This window comes from Pseudonaja textilis, chromosome 2, assembly GCF_049901715.1.
Source record: "Pseudonaja textilis isolate UNSWEBS1 chromosome 2, rPseTex1.2, whole genome shotgun sequence".
In the NCBI taxonomy this organism is placed as follows: domain Eukaryota; kingdom Metazoa; phylum Chordata; class Lepidosauria; order Squamata; family Elapidae; genus Pseudonaja; species Pseudonaja textilis.
The window spans coordinates 108984716-109005034 of NC_141991.1; the positions used below are offsets into that span (position 1 = coordinate 108984716).

The 20319-nt window shown below is 40.7% G+C and overlaps 1 protein-coding gene across 1 annotated transcript in view; it reads right to left on the minus strand.

The window, feature by feature from the left end:
* Nucleotides 1-20319, minus strand: part of OTOP2 (otopetrin 2) — a 56503-nt gene that overhangs the window by 27071 nt on the left and 9113 nt on the right. The window lies entirely within an intron of this gene.

Below are 20319 nucleotides of genomic sequence, written 5' to 3' on the forward strand. Positions count from 1 at the left end.
CTTATTGCATATGTTCTAAGTGCTTAGTAAAATAGTAGAAACTTAGCAGGGTAGAAATTCGAGACGTTTTTGTGGAGTTGAGTCACGGGTGTATGAAGAATAAGCAATGAGAAGAGAAACGATTTATGGGAAAGGCAACAATTAATGCACACTGGTAATCCTCAACTTATGATGGATTCCCTCAAAACGTGGTTTCAACAGCTGCCCCCATCATGTGACCTTATTTAAGATGCTTGTTAACCTTTTACAGCTGTTTGCAGCATCCTGTGATCACGTGACTGCAATTTACAACAGAAACATGATTCGTGATGTTTTTTCTAAAAATTAGTATTTACTTCCAGTTTTTGGCAAAAATGCCCCATAACAAACAATGGGTTCTCTTAATGACCACTCCAAGATAAAACATCAAAAAATCAGGTCAATCACGGAAGAAGGCGAAGCCTCCTCACTGACAGACTTTCTGTGGCTATGGTCTGTGCTCTTTCCTTGGAGAGCTCCGATCATTACGATTAGGGGCTGAAGCTGCCTTGGAGGGGTGGCGGAGTAAGGGGAAGCCACAAGCCAGGTTGAGGGGAGCCGCATCTCCCCCCCTGGGCTTGGTCTTTTTCCCCCCAAAGACGACTTCAGCGGTGGTTTAAAATGGCCACCCTGAAAAGGAGGACTCAGCTGGATTAAGATTTGTGCAGGAAGGAAGAAAGAGGTGGATAACATCTGAACCGGGACAACTGGGCAATACAACTAAACAAAAGTACCCCGGGATTAAGGTAACATGGAATTTTTAAGAAAAGAAAAGTGAGCAGCGAAATTACAAAGGGACAGGAAAAAAAAAAAGAAAATATTTTTGACAGCTAAGCATTGCTTCGAACCAGGAAAGGAAGAAGCTTGAATACAACTCATCTGTCTGGAATCTGCACTGTATATCAGACATTAATACAACTGAGTGAGTCCAGAAGGGCCAGATCAACATTGCAGTACTCTAAAGATTTAATTAAATTGGACTAAAATATTTTGGGAATAAACAGGCATAAAATAAAGCTGGACTTAAGATTGTCAAATAATAATAATAATAAAAATATCAGGTCAATCACATGATAATCCCCTTTACAACCATCATATTTTGCTGTTTTATATTTAGCAAGATCCTTAGGCTGTCTGGTCCCTTTCTTAATAATACATCAGTTCAATAAAAGCAATAATGTTTTATATTTCAAAGTGCCATGCAAAAGGAAACATTGTGATTTGCATCAAACAGAAAGCAAGATTGTCATTAACCTCATACTTTATTTCCTGGGAGGACGCCCTAAATTGGTGCTATCTTGTCTTCTCTCTTGGGCATTGTCTTCCCACGGTGATGACACTTGAAGAAGGACATCTCTGAAGCTCTTCCAGCACAACTAGCGCAATACAGAAATAATTACTCCTCCGTTTACATCTGTTTGCCAAGTTCAAAAGTAGCCAGAATTAATGATTACTACTCACACCCTGGAATCCTTGACATCAATATAGATCAGAGGTGTCAAACTCAAGGCCCGTGGGCCAGATCCGTCCCATGGGGTGCTTAAATCTGGCCCACAGGGCCGGCCTGGAAATAGCAAAGAACTGGTCCTTGGTGCCTCTGGCAGCCAAAAGGGGGCACAGGGGGGTCTGGATGGCTTCCTGAAAACACCCTGCCAGCCAAAACCCTAACCCCCATCCCTTGGCCCTGCACCCCATTTTAGCTGGTCGGGTGTTGCAGGAGGCGTCCGTCCTGTCTACCCCCCTGGCCAGCCCGCAGAGAACTACAATGTTGATCTGGCCTTCTGAACTCGCTCAATTGTATTAATGTCTGATGTACAGTGCGGATTCCAGACAGATGAGTTGTATTCAAGTATTGGTCTAGCAAAGGTTTTATATGCCCTAGTTAGCAATTCAATATTTCCAGAAGAGAAGCTTCATAAGATTAGATTTACAACTCTTAATGCCTTTTTGGCAATGCTGTTACAGTGAGCTCTGGCATTTAGATCATTGGATATGAGTACTCCCAGGTCCTTGACAGAGTGAGGGTCATCAACGAGGTCATTTCCGCCTAGTTTGTATTTGGTGTACTGATATTTTTCTTTTTACCAATGTGTAGGACAGAGCATTTATTTGTCAAAATTTGGAGTTGCCAATTGTTTGACCATTCAGACACATAATGAAGGTCACTTTGAAGAACAGTAGCATTGTCGGTGGTGTTGAATAGTTCTCCATCATCTGTGAAGAGGACGCGATTGCTTATAAGGTGATCGCAAAGGTCATTTATATAGAGTATAAAGAGTGTAGGTCTTAGAACGCTGCCTTGGGGGACACTGCTGTTAACTGGAGCAGGGTTTGACATAGCGCTCCCTATTTTTACTATTTGTTGCCTGTTTGAAAGGAATGCAATAATCCACTTATGAAGGGATCCAGAAATGCTCTAAGAGTTTAGTTTCAACAGTAGTTTGTCATGTACCACTGAATCAAAGACTTTGCAGAAGTCTATGTAGATTGTGTCTATTGCTTTATCCCGGTCCAGTAGAGTAGAGTATGTTTTTTGCAGTGTAGGAGTTGTAGGTTACAGGACAATTTTTTCCTGAAACCAAATTGTTTTTTGGAGAGTAGGTTGTTTGACTCTAAGTGGAGGGTGATGAATTGGTTAATGATTGATTCCATGACTTTGCACATGACACAACACAGTGAAATTAGTCTGTAGTTTTCAACCAGGCTGGGGTAACTGTTTTTGAAGATAGGGATGACTGTAGCTAAGGACCATAGGTTTGGTAAGGAGCTGGTTCTGAATGATATGTCATATATAATGCTTAGGGGTTCTGCAATGGCAGAGGAAAGCTTTTTTAAGAAGCTACAAGTTGTGTCTTCTATTATATAATAAGACATTTTGTCTAATCTTTTGGTTTGCCTGAGATGCATTGAACGAAGAGGAATTGTCTTGATCCACATGTAAAATATATGATATAGTTAATGTATATAAATAACAAATGTCCTTTTAAAAAATATTTTTTATTATCTTTGGGGTCGCATGTGGCCTGTGAATCACGAGTTGGACATGCCTGATGTGAGATCTACATAAGCCCTCACCCTTAACTCTTACGTAAGATGTCATTCTGGAAGACATGATGACATAGGTGTGCTACATTAATAGCAAACATATAGGTGCCCTGCCTATTTGCCAAAGTCATTTCTTTCAACCACCCACACACCCAAACCAGCAGGAGTTTCTTCTGTGTTTATGAACAATAGCGTTGGGAACATGCTACAGTACAGATGTACAGCATGAGAATATATGCCAACCTTCTTCAGGGGAGGGAAGAGTGGCATGCTGCCCAGATATAATTCCTCTTAACTAATCCCTTTAACCTCACCCATTATGCAGAAACAATGAGTGACGATTCATCCGTGTGTGTCTTTGCAAATTACAGTATTATAGTTTAGCTAGGAGCATATGTGTAGGAAATACATAATAGCTAATAATACTTGCCACATTCAATTTTTATAATTTTACTTCCTTATGCACATTTCACCAAATATATCAAATGGTGTATAAGTGTGTGTGAATTGATTCGGTTTCTTCATTGCTAGTTTTTACCTTAATATCACCATGCAATCTGTGTTTTTTCCACTTTCTACCTTGAGTTTTAAGATAAGGACTTCTATAGCTTACTATTTTCTGCCAGTAGAGTGGTGCCATGTTAATGATTCTGCTCCCTCTTTTTTATTTCAATTGCCAATTAATCTAAATTGTCTCTATGTATAAACTGAATAGAAAAGCTCTAAAATACAGTCCTGCTATACACCTTTTCCAGTCCTGAACTAGTCCATATCTCCATAAAATGTTTGGCAGTGGGTTAATTTAAATGCTTTGGAAGGTACATTTCCTTTGGGTACTTCCATAATATGGTCATGTTCAGTGCAGTTTAAAACTTTGCCATGGCATATAAAATTTGAATATAATTATTCCATGATCCAGTGGCAAGGCACTTGGTCTTCCTCTTCTAAAACCAGTCTGTATTGTATATCAAGCAAGTTCTTTTTCCAATTGTTATATGAAGTCCAACCAAATTTTGCTGGCATATGAATCAGGGTTATAGAGCCATATTTGGAGTAGTCATTCTTCATTTTGATTGGGATGAACCCTGATCTTTCTCAGTCTTTTAGCCATTCATTGGTGTCCCATGTTTTTTGACATATCTTTATAATTGCTCCTGTTAGTATTGTTCTGATGGTCCAGAGGATTTTCCTTTGGGCAGTAGTTTCAGTGCTACGTTCTTTTCTAATATATATAGTTCTTCAGATTATTATTTGTTACATGGTTGTTATTGTTTTTTAAAAAGACTAGTTGTATACAATTCCTCAGTGTCCTCCTGCCATCTGCTTCTTTCATTCCTTTCCCATCTCTGCTGCTATTGGTCCTTTGCATGCAGTGAATAGTTTATGGGTTTTCCTGCTGAAGACAAAAATCCACCCCTAGTGTCCTCTTTTCAGTTTCTTTCCTCCATTTCTTTGCAACGCTCATTCTAGAATTTTGTCATTTTTAAATTTATGTTGAAATTCTGCATTTAGCTGGCTTGTTTCATCTCTGTCACCAAGGCTTTACCCTTCCTTTTCTCTACTCCAGAGTTTGGATGGATCTTCTGATAGCCATTTGCTTATTTGTATGCATATATTTTTTGCACAAACTGTGACTCTGGTCTCTTTTGCTGACCATGCTTTTCATTTCTTCCCATAGTTCATCCAAATATTTTCTAGTGAAATTAAATAAGCTGAATGTTCTTCACTAGGATTGCATGTGGAGGTAAAATTTTGTCAATATTTTATTTCCTTGGAGCAATGTTTTTTTTTTTGATCTTACAGAAATTGAATCTAAAACAGATTTTGGCTACTTTGGTTGTTGCATAGTCCATTTGGAGATGTCATATCCACAATGTCTTTTAGGATAAATAAATCCCGCATTGGTGATCCTCAGCTGATTTTCTTGACAGAACTACAACAAGCTTTCTTCCAAACCAAATCTATCAGTTATTCCTGCTTCTTCTTTGTCTTCAATTTGGCCTTTCAAACCTTCTATGATGGCTGTTACATTTTGGGTGGTTGTTGTAACCTTTCTTAAATGGCAATGTAAAAGAGTTTCATTCCTCGTTCAGATGGATCTGTGATTGGTGCATACATTAGGAGAATTGTGACATTCAGAGGTTGAACTTGGATTTGAATAGCCATTATTCTGTCATAATGGCAGCTTTCACTTGATTTGCTGGCTTTCTTGTCTGTGATCAATTCTAGTCCATTCTTTCTGATATTGTCCTAGCCATGTTGTCAATTAATCTGATTGAAAGTAGCCATCTCGAGTCCAGTTCATCTATTTTGTTCTTCTCATTTCCTTCTAGATCAGGGGTGCCAAACTCAATTACACATCAGGGCTGTGGTTGATCTTGGGGGATTGGGCACGCATGGCTGACTGGGTGGGGGTGGCCAGCTTGACGCCACTCCCCAAACTGCTGGCCTGTTTCCTCTTTCGCATTGGGTAACCCCTTACATTTTCTAGGATGACCCCACAAGCTAGATCTGACCACATTGCGGGCTGGATGTGGCCTGTGGGCCTTGAATTTGATACCTCTGTTCTAGATGATTTGTTCTTCTTACCTTTCACATGCCAATCTCGTCCATTTCTTCCAGTGGAGCCCATTCCTTTTCTCACATATTTCATCAGTTTTCAGGATCTCCAATGGGGTTTCTTTCTTTCCCACATTTTAATTTCTTAGCCTATCTATAGCAGGTCATTGCTCTCCCTTTTAGCATGTTTAATATTTTCTTTCCTGCGTGTTCACTTTCTGGTATTGTCTTTGACCTTTTCTTTGCAAACTTTTCCATTAGAGCTTTCTGACTGAGTACTGAGTAAGTTGCCAACACTTTCTCCATTCCTCCCCATTTATCCTAGCTTAGGACTGGCCTGTAGATGAATTACCTGCTATATGGTTGGGTTTTGTTGAACCATCTATGTAGTCACGTGGTGGTAATACCGGGTTTTGTGCTAAAGCTATTCAATGTTGGCAGCCCAGGACTTGTTCTTACAAACGTTTTCAAGTTTGGACATTGCTGCTGACCTGTACCATTCTAAAAATTTCCCAAATGGTAGCAAGGCCAATAATTGATTATATAGCAGGTACAGTCATGAAATGACATTTGTGGGCACATGGATTAACCTTGTGATTATAGCTACAGTAATAGGGTCTAGCCACTGCAGGTATAATCACAAGGTTAGTCCACGTGCCCACAAATGACCATCTCATGACTGTACCTGCTTTGTAATCAATTATTTCCATTAAATCATTGCTAAGTTAATTACTCTTCCCCAGCATAATATTAAAGTGAAAATTATGGATTTTTTTAAAAGGACGATGAAGGCATAAGATGGCAGCTGCTGAAATTTTGGATGCAGCTAACCATCCATTCTCAATTCATTTCAAATGGCATGGTCAGTTTAGAGAAAAAAAATATACAAAATACAACAATGCTCCTGAATGTTCCTATTGGTATAGTAAAGGAAATGGGATATACGGTCTTTTTATATGACAATGGGATAAATGCCACAGCAGATATGTGGGGAGAAAATGAAAGCCTAAAACCCTAGTGCAAATTACACTCTACTAGACACCATCTAGAAGGATGGGAACGACAATTCCCACAGTCCCCAGTGTCATTGTAAAGGCTGCCCATCTTAAAAATGACAAGTTGGGGAAGCTTTTTTGAGAAGAGAGAGAAAAGCCATCTTCTGTATAGGAGCATGTCCTCAACACTGCAGTAGTTCTGATCTCAGTTAATACCTTAGAAGAAAAAGTGACCAAGAGTTTTTGATATGCTTGCAGAGAAACTTTACAGCATAAACTTCCAGGCTCACAGAGTTAGCATGAACAACTACCTGAACCCTGATTCTCAGTTGGTAAATGCACAGATTTAGAGAATAGCATGACAACATTGGCATCAAATAGCCATAAAATGCAATATGCATGTAAAGTAATCAGGCGTATTAAAACCACAAAAGTGTTTTTCGTTCTTGGTTTTTCTATCCCATGGCTCACGGGATGATTGCATTCATCTTCTGCTATGTCGTAATATGGTTTATTATTTTTGCTTAATAGATATAAATACTGACAGCAACTTTAGTTAAATCACGGTTTATGGCTCAGCAGCTCTGTGCTTCTCATCCCCATGCTCTGTTGGCATAGCATAAATTTCATTGGTCTTCAAGCCTCACTAAGGGGCTAGGATTAGTGATGCAATTGCTCCCTCTACTGGTAAAGCAATGACTAATAAGAGACCACATCCCGGTTAGGGCTGCATCCAACAGTTCATTTAGTGACCATGCAAAATTACAACAGCACTGAAATATGTGCTTATGACTGTTTTGCACACTGACAACCTTTGTAGCATCCCCATGGTCATAAATCCAGTGTCCCAAGATCATGTGATCATGTGAAACGGGAGTTTTGCAATCTTCTGACAAGCAAAGTCAATGGGGAACAATCAAACTTACCAACTGCAGCGATTCACTTAACAACTGTGGCAAGAAAGGTGGTAAAATGGGGGCAAAACTCGCTTAACAAATGCCTCACTTAACAACATAAATTTGGGGCTCAATTGTTGTAAATCAAGAGCTACCTGTACTTCAGCGACGTGCAAAAAATTCCTGACTAGAACCCTATCCCCATTCCCTCTCCTTCTTCTGCAATTTATCTTCTTTGTGCCAGGTTGAAAGTGAGTCCACCCCCAACTATACTCAAAGTACAAGAAGACTTCCATCAAAAATATTTTTGACTCCCTGGCTATTTCAGAAGAATTGCTCACCAGACTGGTCAGCCCCACAGATATATCAAGAAAATATTTTCCCTCCCTGTGCCATATTGAGCAACTTACTATTCTATAGTTACATTTGGATGAATTAAAATATGATATTGGTAATGACTAAAAAAAAAGATATGAGATTTCCCCAAAATTCTGGTCATTTTCAGAAAAGGGAAAGCTCAAGGTTATTTCTGTATAGCTATAGCTGGCACCCTCCAGGAATGCTGGGACTACAATGTTCATATTCCCCAGATACCATAAAGAGAAAGAATTATGGTTGAAGGTTTGTGGGATTATCGCCTCTGAAGGTCACATGACTGATGGAAGCCTCCTGTTGAGCTTTCTCTGTGCCATTCCATAATTGATTCTGTGACACGACTGACGTCTGTGCCTTCCTCCCAAACACAATGAGCTGAAACCAAAACTGAGCAGTTACTTCCACCCAGCAGGATCCTCTTGAATTAAGGAAGTATTTGAAATCTCATCTGACAGGGTAAGATAATAAACAGCATAATGACGTGGTGTCATGCAAAAGGAAGCTGCGCCCATCAAACGCAGCATTTAGAAAGCTTTGGAGGTGTATGCATGCACCATGAGTCAATTCTTGCCACCTGAGGGAAGCAGGCATTCCTGCATAATTCAAAATATGTGCAACTCTGCTACTTGGGACCTGACGGACCACCCATAATAGACAAGGGTGGGCTTCAAAAATCTTAGCAAGGGGTTGTTTGCCGGGTTGCTGGGTGGGCGTGGCCTAGTTGGCCTCCTGCACCATGGCGGGGGAGTGGGGCGTTTTTGCCCTCCCTGAGGCAAAAGCCTCCAGGAGGTTGAAAACGGCCTCCCCAGGCTCCGGAGGCTCTCTGGAAGCCAGAAATAGGCCCGTTTCCGACCTTTCCAAACTTGTGGGAGGGCCTTTTTTTTGTTTTTGCCGTCCTCAAGCCTCTGTGCGCACCCTGCACTTGCCCGCATCTAAAACGGGCCACGTGGGGGCTCCTGGGAGGGGTGGGATGGGATGGGCAGGGCCAGCCAGGAGTGGGATTTGGGGGTTTTCCAAACTGTGCAGAATCTTAGCTAGATGATCTTCTGAAACCCTGCGAACCCCCAGCAGCCCACCCCTGGTAATGGCACATTTCAAAAAGAAGAGCGGAGTTTATCAACCGTGGCTTCCAGACCGCTCCTGCCAGGAGGAAAGTCTAGCAACATTAGCATGCTAACATTTTATATTTGAGGTCTTCATCTGGTCATCTGACGGTCTGTCTACCTGACATTCACCGGAAAGAGGGTTGTGCATTTGTGTGTTGGAGCACGTGATTCTGAATCAAGATATTATAACACACAGATTAACAGAGTTGGAAGGGACCTTTTAGGTCATCTAGTCCACCCGTTCTCCAAGCAGGAGTCCCTATACCATTTCTGACAGGTGTCTCTTCTTGAAAGCCTCCAGTGATGGCGCTCCCACCACTTCCGAGGGCAAGCTGTTCCATTGGTTGATTGTTCCTACTGTCAGAAAATTTCTCCTTATTTCCAGGTTGAATCTCTCCTTGTTCAGTTCCCATCCATTATTCCTTGTCTGGCCTTCAGGTGCTTTGGAAAATAGATACAGAGTCCTCAGCTTAGCAACTGTTCGTTTAATGACCAAAGTTACAATGGCACTGAAAAAAAGTGACCCATAACTGGCCTTTGCGCTTATGACTGTCGCAGCATCCCCACAGTCATGTGATCAAATTTCAGGTACTTGGCCACCGGCATGCATTTACAACAGTCGCAATGTCTTAGTATCTTGTGGTTGCTATTTGCAGCTTCCCAGCTGGCTTCTGACAAGCAAACTCAATGGGGGAAGCTGGATTCTCTTAACAACCATGTGATTCACTTAACAACTACAGAGATTTCCTTAACAACCATGGCAAAAAAAGGACATAATATTGGTTGTGGCTCACTCAATAATAGCCTTGCTTAGCAGGACTAAAGGACTACCTGGTATAGATTCTCTTCTCCATAACTGAAGAACATCTGAACATCTGATTTGGTTCAAAGCTTCCACAATTAACAGATACAGTTGCATAAATATAGGACATTTAGCGGGGCTCTTTCTTCCCACTTCTCTTGGTATAGCTTGCTTAGGTTCATGAAGAAGAGGACATAATTTTAAAACAGCAATTAAAAAGATGAGCTATTAGGTCATATAATTAGTTCATATAGTTCCAGTGAACTGAATTTTGTTCTGTTTATGGCCAGGTCTTGTCCATGAATAGTACACATTTATTGGACACCTTCTAGTCCACTCCCCAATTCTTTCCCATCACTGTCAACCTTACTATCTGTGGATGTGATCTGCAGGTACCTCCCCTTATAGCTCTCAGTCAATCAGTCTCCAGCTTGAGCTAACCAATATTTGAGGACCAAGAACATAAAACTTGCTAACTACTGTTCTTTTGTGCTGATCCTGCTCTAGGGCATGCTAAACCATGTGTTCCCCCAACACATCTCAAAAACAAAAACCCCATAAGTTGTTAACAACAAACACATGCAGAACAACTCCTGTGATTTTTGCAGGTTAGAGCCATGGCTTTTTTTCTAGGTTGGGTGAAAGTGAAGGCCCCCTAGTAATGGATTTGAGGGATGGGCAGCACATAAATTTGAGAAATAAATAAATAAAGCAATTGCAAAATGCCATTCTTCCTCTCTCCCTTTAATTGGATTAGGGCCCACACCTCCCTGTTTGGCTAAGGCCTCGAAAACCTTGTTTTGTAGCTGAGCCTGTGGCTCTGGTTTGAGCCTGTCACCTGGTTGTGTGGATGATTGATTATATTATGCTTGGCTGCTATATGTGTTTTTATTTTTACATTGTGTGCTTTATGCTGTATGAATTGAATAAATGAACAAATAAACAAATAAAAGCTGACCTCTGTTGGCTAGAACTGAAAACTGATCTGCTTGATGGGGAAAAAATGTGGTTGTTTTCAGAAAGGAAGAAAATGGAGGATCCTTATCCTTTGCCCATTGTATTATTTTGTTTTGCTATGTGTCTGTACCATCTTTGGACAGGTTTCCAGTGCTATGAGCTGGATTGTCCACATGTGTGGTAGACCACAATGCTAGAAAAGTGGAAATGTTCTCCTCTTCAACCATCTACTGACAAGCCAGCTCAGCTCCTTCATCCAGGGGACCTAATTTTCACAGCTGAGGAGCTTTGAAGCCGCAGAAGAATTTCTTTCTGTTGCAGCTCATGTTCAGAATATTTGTGGTCATTTTTCCAGGAGGTCTTGACTGCCCTCTTGAATTTCTTATTTTAGAAGATAACCTCCTGGCCTGACTCAATCAGATGAACTAATGAAAGCCCTGCCCGCTTGGTCATCCATCTGATGTTCGGGTGAAACTGTTACTACAATCAGCAAACTAAGATCACCTGGGAAATCTTTTAGTTAGTAAAATTTATGATACCATTGCTCTTTTGTATTTTCTGCCTTTATCTTTCTTTTCTTTATGGTTAACTCAGAGGAGGCCCTTGTCTTGCAATTGCCCTGGTGATATTATTTGTAGAATTTTCCTGGGCAACCGGGTATTGTTAAGATGTAAATATATCTTTTCTGTCCACTGCTACCCTCATATGAAGCACAATGCAACCGAAAAATTAAAGACTTTTGATTGTAGTGTTAAAGGCCCTCTGTCTGAAGAATTTAGAGGTCATACAGTAAAATCAGGTGTTAATTTTAGTCCAAAGGGGATCTCAAGAACACTTATATTATTGAATGTGCAATACATTAGCTTCAGTTTATTTTAGAAGTAGGTACCAAAACTGATCAAAGCAATTCATCAATCAACCAAAAACAAACTGCAAATCAAGACATATTCAAAATTGTCCACAAATTTTGAACTTTTATTTTGTGTATGTGTAAGTATGGTAGATAAGATTCTGGGGGCAAAAATGGCTGGTTTTTCTCATGGAGGCCATTCTTAAGACTCTCAGAGAGAAGCTGTTGGCATTTGCTGTTATTGGTGGAAAGAGATTTGTTGGAACTGGTGCACCTTTGATCGAAATTCTGCATAGTTGAGAGCCCCCATGTTCTATATTTCTTGGACTAGATTGTTAAAAGCAACAATTTCTCTTGACTCAACAGAATTGGATCAGTTGGATTATACTAATTACATGCCTAGACCTCATAGCCAGATGAGATTCCTTTGGGAAAGACTGTTGTGAAACCATTGCCGGTTTTACCCCTTCCAATGTTTGTCAATATTCAGCCCTTAGGGCAGAAACTACTGCAGCTGATGCAAAGCTTCTTTTCCTCAGTTCTCCTTCTAAGCATTGGGAAATAGCTCTTTTGTCTTGCAAGTCTGCTTCTCTTTCATCCTGATCACTTAAAAAAAAAAGTTGTCTTGTAGCTTCATCTTGACAACAATGGTTATTCAACAGACGGATTGATTTTACTGGAAAAGGGAAAAGAGGGCACCCAAGGCTATGGTTGGGTATGCTTTACAATCCCTATATTCTCTTCCCCTTCTCTGATGTGGTTTGACAGCTGAAGTGCTGCTTTGAGACAAGACGTTTATCATGAAAATGTCTTGCTTTGTTCATAGATTGCATAGGGACTTAAGTGATTGTGTTCTAGTTGCAATTCACCTGCTGCTTCAGGGCACTTTCTTTATCAAAGAACAGCCGTTAAGAAGTAAAGACCACAAGGCTTTTTCATGGATAGTCTTAGAAGCCTTTCATCTGTAAGTAGATTTGGGTTCACCCAAAAAACTAGTTTTGATTGTGTTTGAAGGTTAGTTGATAGATGCTTCCTTCTGAAACCCCAGTGCATAACTCCAGGGCATGGACATAGCAGAAGGTAAATGATAGAAAGTGCAATACCGGGAACACGATTCTTAGCTGACTCCCAGGTTTCTCAACATTGCAATCTTTTTTTTTCTTCAGACAGGCTAATTGATACCTAGATTTAGAAAAGAATATGCTATTTGATTTCAACTTTCTTCAGCCCACTCCACAGAAGATTTCTTAACAGTTGCACAACCTCAAGAAAGTATTCCATTCAAGGACTTTTGAATGTATAAAAAAGTGACATTCTATCTTAGTTTGGTGTGAACAGCTGTTGAATAAGATGGGGAAAACTCCACCAGAACGTCATTTAAATACTGATTCAATTTTCAGAGGAAGTATTTGCAAAATACAGGAACAAAAATTTGAATGGTGGCTTTTCCATCATTTGTTTGTGTCCATTAGTTTTGCTTTGATCATTTCTTTCCTTCACCTCTCTTAAATCAGAATGTTACACAACGTGATCAATGTCAAGGGGTGCCCAAATAGAGCAATTCATTATTTCCACTCATGTCAACATCAGATATTTGCCTAAGTGCTATGAAGAAGCTGAATTTTTATTCTATTGGCAGTGCAATTTGCTCCATGAAAATAAGCCTTCTACTGTCATTTCCTATTTAATTGTTTCAGACTGCTTTTGATTTTAATAAGTAAAAACAGTCCCTTTTTTTGCTAATTCATACCACTGGTATAAATAACCACATTCTTTCTATTTTAGTATTATGAATCTTTATACCTGCCAAAACTGTTGAAAACCTATATGTAATGTGTTGGTCTTGGAGTGAGGATTGGTATATTAAATTAATGCTCTATATCAAATTGACATGCTAGCTAAACCCAAGTCTTGCTGGCTTCTTTAAATAATAACATGTATAAAATTGCTAGATCCTCTATTACGGGGCTGTCAAACTCCTGGCTCATGGCCCAGATGTATCATTTGCTGGCCAGGCCGCCGCCCCGTTTAGCAAAGGGGAAAAAAAAGTCCTGATACCTGACATGACACCACCATGACGGTGTGAGTTTGACACCCCTGCTGTACTATGTCAAGCAAGTTGGGAAGAAACCACATCATAAAGGGAAAAAACCCCAATTCTGGCAACTCAAGACGCTTATACAGGTAGTCCTTATGATCACAACTGAACCCAAAATTCTTGTTGCTAAGTAAGACAGTTGTTAAATGAGTGCTTTGCCCCATTTTATGACCTTTCTTAACCTTGTTAAGTAAATCCCTATAGTTAAGTTAGTAACATGGTTGTTAAGTGCATCTGGCTTCCGCATTGACTTCATTTGTCAGAAGGTCTCAAAAAATGACCACATGACACTGCCGCCATCATGAATGTGACTCAGTTGCCAAGAGTCTGAATTATGATTAGAGGACCATGGGGATGCTGCAGCAAGGTTAATGCCATTGCCCAGAAGATCATTGGTTGCCCTCTCCCCTCTTTGGAAGAGCTTTATAGCTCCCGCTGCCTTAAGAAAACTCAAAATATTCTCAAAGATCCATCTCATCCTGGGAACCCTTTATTTGAACTATTACCATCTGGCAGACAGTACAGAATAATAAAAACAAGGACAAATAGGCTGAAAAACAGCTTCTATCCCAGGACAGTAGCTGTTTTGAATTCTGCTGTATAGTGCAGTGTTGGTCTGGTGGTGGTGATTTCCGGTTCAATGTGTGGAGTGTGAAGAATGTGTGTTTGTGTTTACTTTCATGGTCATGATATGCACTGAAGATGGTTTATTTATTTATTTTTGTCAATTGCTTACAAGATAATAAGTATAAGTAAAAACATAGTTATGAATACATGGATACGTATAAGAAAAATAAAAAAATAAAAGAAACAATAGGACAGGGATGGTAGGAACGTTGATGCACTTATGCACGCCCCCTACAGACCTCTTAGGAAAGGTCAATAGTAGACAGTCTAAGATTAAAGTTTTGGGGGTTTGGGAAAAAAACCACAGAGTCAGGTAGAGTGTTCCAGACATTGATCACTCCATTGCTGAAGTCGTATTTCCTGCAATCAAGTTTGGTGCGATTAACCTTGAGTTTGAATCTATTGTTTGCTCTTGTGTTTTTATGGTTGAAGCTGAAGTACTCATTGACAGGTAGGACATTGCAATGTATGATTTTATATACTAAGATCAAACCGAAGACGGCGTAATTCAAGTTTTTCTAGGTCTAGAATTTCGAATCTGGTGGCATAAGGTATTCTGCAACGAGAGTAGAGGAGTGGAGAACTCTTCTTGTGAAATATTTCTGAACTTTCTCAACTGTGTTAATATCAGATACGTAATGTGGGTTCCACACTGATGAGCTGTATTCGAGTATTGGTCTAGCAAATGTTTTGTTTGCTCTAGTTATTAGTGTAATATTACCAGAGAAAAAGCTACGTAAGGTTAGGGTAACAATTCTTAATGCCTTTTTGGCTATGTAGTTACAGTGGGCTCCAGCACTTAGATCATTAGAGATGAGTACTCCAAGATCCTTGACAGAGTTTGGATCATCAACAAGGTCTTGACTATTCAGCCTGTAGTTTATTTTCTGATTTTTTTTGCCAATACGTAGGACAGAGAATTTATTTGTTGAGATTTGAAGTTGCCATTTGTTTGACTATTCTGATACATAGGCAAGGTCTTTTTAAAGGGTAGCAGTATTGTCTGTGGTGTTGAATAGCTTTACATCATCAGTGTTTGATTTCGTTGAACGAGGTGCAATGACAATAAAGTAAACTAAACTGAAGTGTGGAAAATAGTCACAACTCACTTTCCCCCCTCCCCAGTGCTGTTGTAGCGTCAAACAGTCACTAAACTAAATTGTTGTAAGTTGGGGAGGACTACCTATACTTTTCTGAAACTGAGCAATTTCGGTTTACCATGGAAGCCTCGGCAGCTTCAATAAATGATTTGTTCCTTTCTCCAATATTGTGCAACTTTATAGGCGTATAACAAGACTGCAGAGAATCCACTCCCAGAGGATTCTTATTGCAATTCAAGAGTAACTCTAAAATACATGAAACATTTTTGAGCCACTTCCCAACCACAACTATACTAAGACTAGGGACTTGGATAGGAGGAGTGAATAGCCATTGTGAAACACTTAGGGAAAGGATTATGTATGGGCAGCAAAATCTGTAGAAAAAAATAGACACCCCTGCCGTGAGAGACATTGGATTTAGAATTCAGCTGCACAGATCTCATCAAATAAAGCCATGGTTTGTTTTAACAATGGTTTGTTGAACTAGTTGTAATGACTGAGATCAGACATCCTACTAAGAATTGTGATTTTATTATAGATGTATCTTAATTTAATATTTCAACTCATATATTGTACTATAGGGTGTGTGTGTGTGTGTGCGTGCGTGTGTGTGTGTGTGTGTATGTATTGTATGTATTGATGCTTTAAAGTTATATTTGTGTTTGTGGATATAATGTGCTTTATTAGTGTTGTATATCAGTAATTGCATGATCTCTGTAGACGCATAAATAAATAAATAAAAATCCCACTAGGAAAATCCATTTATGATCTCTACAACTAATTTTCACTGTCAGGAAAGAGCAGCCCACGAAAGCTTTAAGAAGAAATAGCCAGATGTTAGAAACATGGTGCCAGGCAATGCAAGTGTAATAACTGTAAAAGGAATGGCTTCAGCTCACTTTTTTTTTTTCTTCACATCCAAACCAGACCAACAAGTTCTAGGAGGGACATGGGAACGTCGATGTTGGCAGCTTCTCAATTTGCCTCACCTTGATATAATGCTAAGTAAGCCAAGGAAAAATATGTGCTGGATTTTGGAAAGGCCCTGAAAAATTCCAATTCTCATTCTTTGGATGAGATCCTCTCTTCACTAGAGTTTCTGAATTAGAGGCAGTTCAGCTGCCACTAAGGATGCTAAATTAGAATGATAGACTTGATAGCCATCACTAACATTGTTGCCTCCACAAGGGCTCTTTACATGTAAGGGAGGTATGGCTCTCTGGTCAGACATAATAATAATAATAATAATAATAATAATAATAATAATAATAATAATAATAATAATAATAATAATAATAAAGTAAAACCAATTATCCTCCCTACCGACACAACACATTTAAATTAACTAAGTTATTTTATATCCCACCTTTATTCTTTTTATAAATAGTGCAAGGTGGCAATAAATCTAATACGTCTTCCTCCTATTTTTCTCACAACATCAACCTTGTGAGGTGGGTAGGGCTGAAAGAGAGTGACTGGCCCAAAGTCAACCCAAAAGCTTTCATGCCCAAGGCAAGACTGGAGCTCAGTGCCTCCTGATTTCTCGCCTAGTACTGGCTGTCATAAAATGTTTGTTAAAGAAATGGGACACTGCATGTATTTCTCTAAGGCTGATGTGGCTGGCTGGGATTCAGACAATTGGTAGCCCAAACATGGGTAAGGGAAGCTGGGTTTGTTCACTCTGGGGCCAAGTGGGCCACAGAGGCTTAAAAACAAACGCGCAGAAATAACAAACATTCCTGGGCTCTGAAAGTAGGCTAAATGCTTCCATTTGAGAAAGTCTTTCTTTAGCATCTGCTTATTTTGAATTTTCTTGAAACCCAATCACCCATAAAGGGATTGTTTTTCCTGACCTACTTTGCTATAAGGCACCACCTGAACCCATAAGGTAGCAGGAGGTGGCTGGATTCTGGAGGACATGACACCCAATGGCATCTTCAACCCACTCCTAGCCTGTCACAAAGGCAACCACCACCCATCTCTCTTTGCTGTTCTGCAAAAGGCCTGTTCTCCAAGCTCTGCCAGCACATGTGGGGTTGAGCTATCCATCTCCCTGCTCCCAAACCCGTGCTCTCCTTCCTAATAAGCAAGGCCTCTGTCCCAACTGGGGAGGCAGGGAAGGTGCTGTTTTTGCTCTTTGCATTTTGATCAATGGTTGCTGCTTAGGGTAACATGGGAAATCAACTTATTAGTCAGTTTATCCATTCCTTTTCCTCTCCCTTTCCTTTCCCCTTTCCTTTCCCCTTTCCCTGTTCTCTCCTCTCCCTTCCCTTCCCTTCCCTTCCCTTTCCCTTCCTTCCTTCCTTCCCTTCCCTTCCCTTCCCTTCCCTTCCCTTCCCTTCCTTTCCTTTCCTTCCCTTCCTTTCCTTTCTTTTCCTCCTCTTGCAGAAATTCCATTAAAACAGGACAAGAGTGGAGGGATAGGAAGGTAAGGCTGGCCAGTAGGAGGGCAGAAACAAGGAGGAAGGAAAAGCTTCTGTGTATGTGTGTTTGGGTGTGAGTGTGCAGGTGCACTCTTGCAGGTGAGTGAAGCAAAGGACCCCCCCCTAAACCTATAATTGACAATTATAAAGAAGAGAAACATACACACCCCGCTCCAATTCCGCCTTTTCCTCCAGGAAAATTGGGAAGAGTACAGATGATCTTCCAGTTCCCCTGGACCAGAACTCCTGAGGAATGTTTTGGGTCTGTTGAACTTTTCCCAAGGGGCTTGTAAAGCCAAGGCTTAGGAGAAAACATCTCTCGCAAAGGCTGGGGTGACATTGACAAGGTTATACCAGGGTGCCTTTCTAACTCAAGGAACTGCAGGATCAGTGAAGTGATGATGTACAGTCCTTGTTTTACAACTATCCATTTAGCGAATGTTCCAGATTACAACTGCACTGAAAAAAAAAAGCCTCATGACCCTTTTTGCACATCTACGACCATTGTGGCATCCCCATGGCCACCCTTGGCAACTGGCGTATATATATATATATATATTTATGATGGTTGCAGGGCCCCAGTGTGATCCCCTTTTGCAACCTTCTGACAAGCAAAGTCAATGGGGAAGCAACTGTGTCATTAATAACTGCGGTGATTCACTTAACCGCTGTGGCAAGGAAGGTCATAAAATGGGGCAAAAGACCCTTAACAACTCTCTTGCTTAGCAGTGGAAATTTTGGGCTTAATTGTGGTTGTAAGTTGAGGACCTGCCTCTGTACTCTACTGTGAAATGGTCCCATGAATGAGCAACTCCTGCACTTACCAAAAGGGTTGGATTAGATGGCCTTTAATGTACCTTCCAATAACATGATTCTTTGATGCAAATGAAAACCACACATCTCAAAGACTCCCCTTGCATAGGAAAATGGTCGTTACTTGTTTTCCCGACATGGCTTGTAGAGGTCAAGAACCAGGGAGACTACACAAGACTCACTTCTAGCTAAATACCCACTTGGCCAGGATCATTGTCAAAGCTAGAAATCCAGACAGCAATTTTTAAAAGGCATTTTCAGCTGGCATCAAGCAGGAAAGATAAGTGGTTTAAATCTGCCATACAGAATTTCCCTACATTCAATTGGCCGGCCTGAAAATTATGTGAAACCATGACCCGTTAAAAACGGTCTATTAAAATGTATCCATATGTCATACAACACCTGCCCAGTAATTCTCACCTGAAAATTTCCAAGGGTACAAATTTCAACTCCCAAAGTTTTCTGCAATCCCAGTGCAGCCTGGGAGCTGAATTCCACACAAGTGAGAGTGGCTGAGTTTGGGAAACATTTCTCTAAACCAACACCTGTGATGGGTGGGGGGAAGTTATCCTCTGGGCTGGTCCTTCCCTCTTCCTACCTGCATATCCTTCCTCCACACATGCTGTATGCACACATGCTATAAGCTTGCCAACTGAACAATCACGCACCTCTCTATTCCATTTGATCGCTCTTGGATGCTGAGTGGAGGTGACACCAACTATTACACACACCTCACATTCAGCAGCAGCTGAGAAGCATCTTTCCTTTTCTTCCCATATCCAATCAGTTCAAGACCCACCTGACTTTGTTTATCTTTGGCTTCATTACATAAAGTTGTGCTGTTTGAATAACTTTTATTGTCAGGAAAAATGGCTTTGGGCATCTCCAACAAGGGAGGGTCAAAACAAGTATTTCATCCAGGGGATTAGCTTCCTTAGGAGACACACAGATGCATTTTTTAAGTGGGCCATTTAGCTCTTCGTTGCATAACTGTTGTTCTAACAGGAACCTTTTCAGATCAATGAAGCAGAAACACTCAGATGAAGGCTGGTCTGAACTACAGGACTGCCGGGATGAGTTTCAGTTCACTCCTCTGAGCCTGTGTGGGTGAGCGTGGGCACGCACATGCATGTGCACCTTTGATATCGCCTTCAATATCCAGCCAGCAAGTAATGGGAGCCTTTTATAGGCTGCACCCAGTAGTCCTATTGTTCCAACTTCACTGGTGACTGCCATATGCAATGGAATCGGTGGAGGCCAGTAAGGACAGGCTAAGAAGGTTGATCTCCGTGGCAGAAAAATAAATATAACAAAATCAAAATCCTCTCCACTTGTTCTACTTACAGAACTAGAGTGCTTGCCAAAGGCTTAACCATTCACTGGTATTGTATTGGGGCAACTTTTTAGGGGGGCAGGGCCTTCCCATTTGAAGATTTACTGATGCTGTCCCTGGCAGCTGCCATCTGACCGGTCATTCAGACTTCATCCAGTGGTAGAACGTGTCCTGAAACCAGGATATCTGGAGCATCTCTTCCTTTGAAGTTAGGTTCTCCTTCAACCCTCCTTCTCTCTTCAGTCCTGGCCCCATGTTTCCAAAATGCACTTATGGGGGAGATACATGTGGCCCTAGGGATGCGAAGTCTATGATGTTTTAC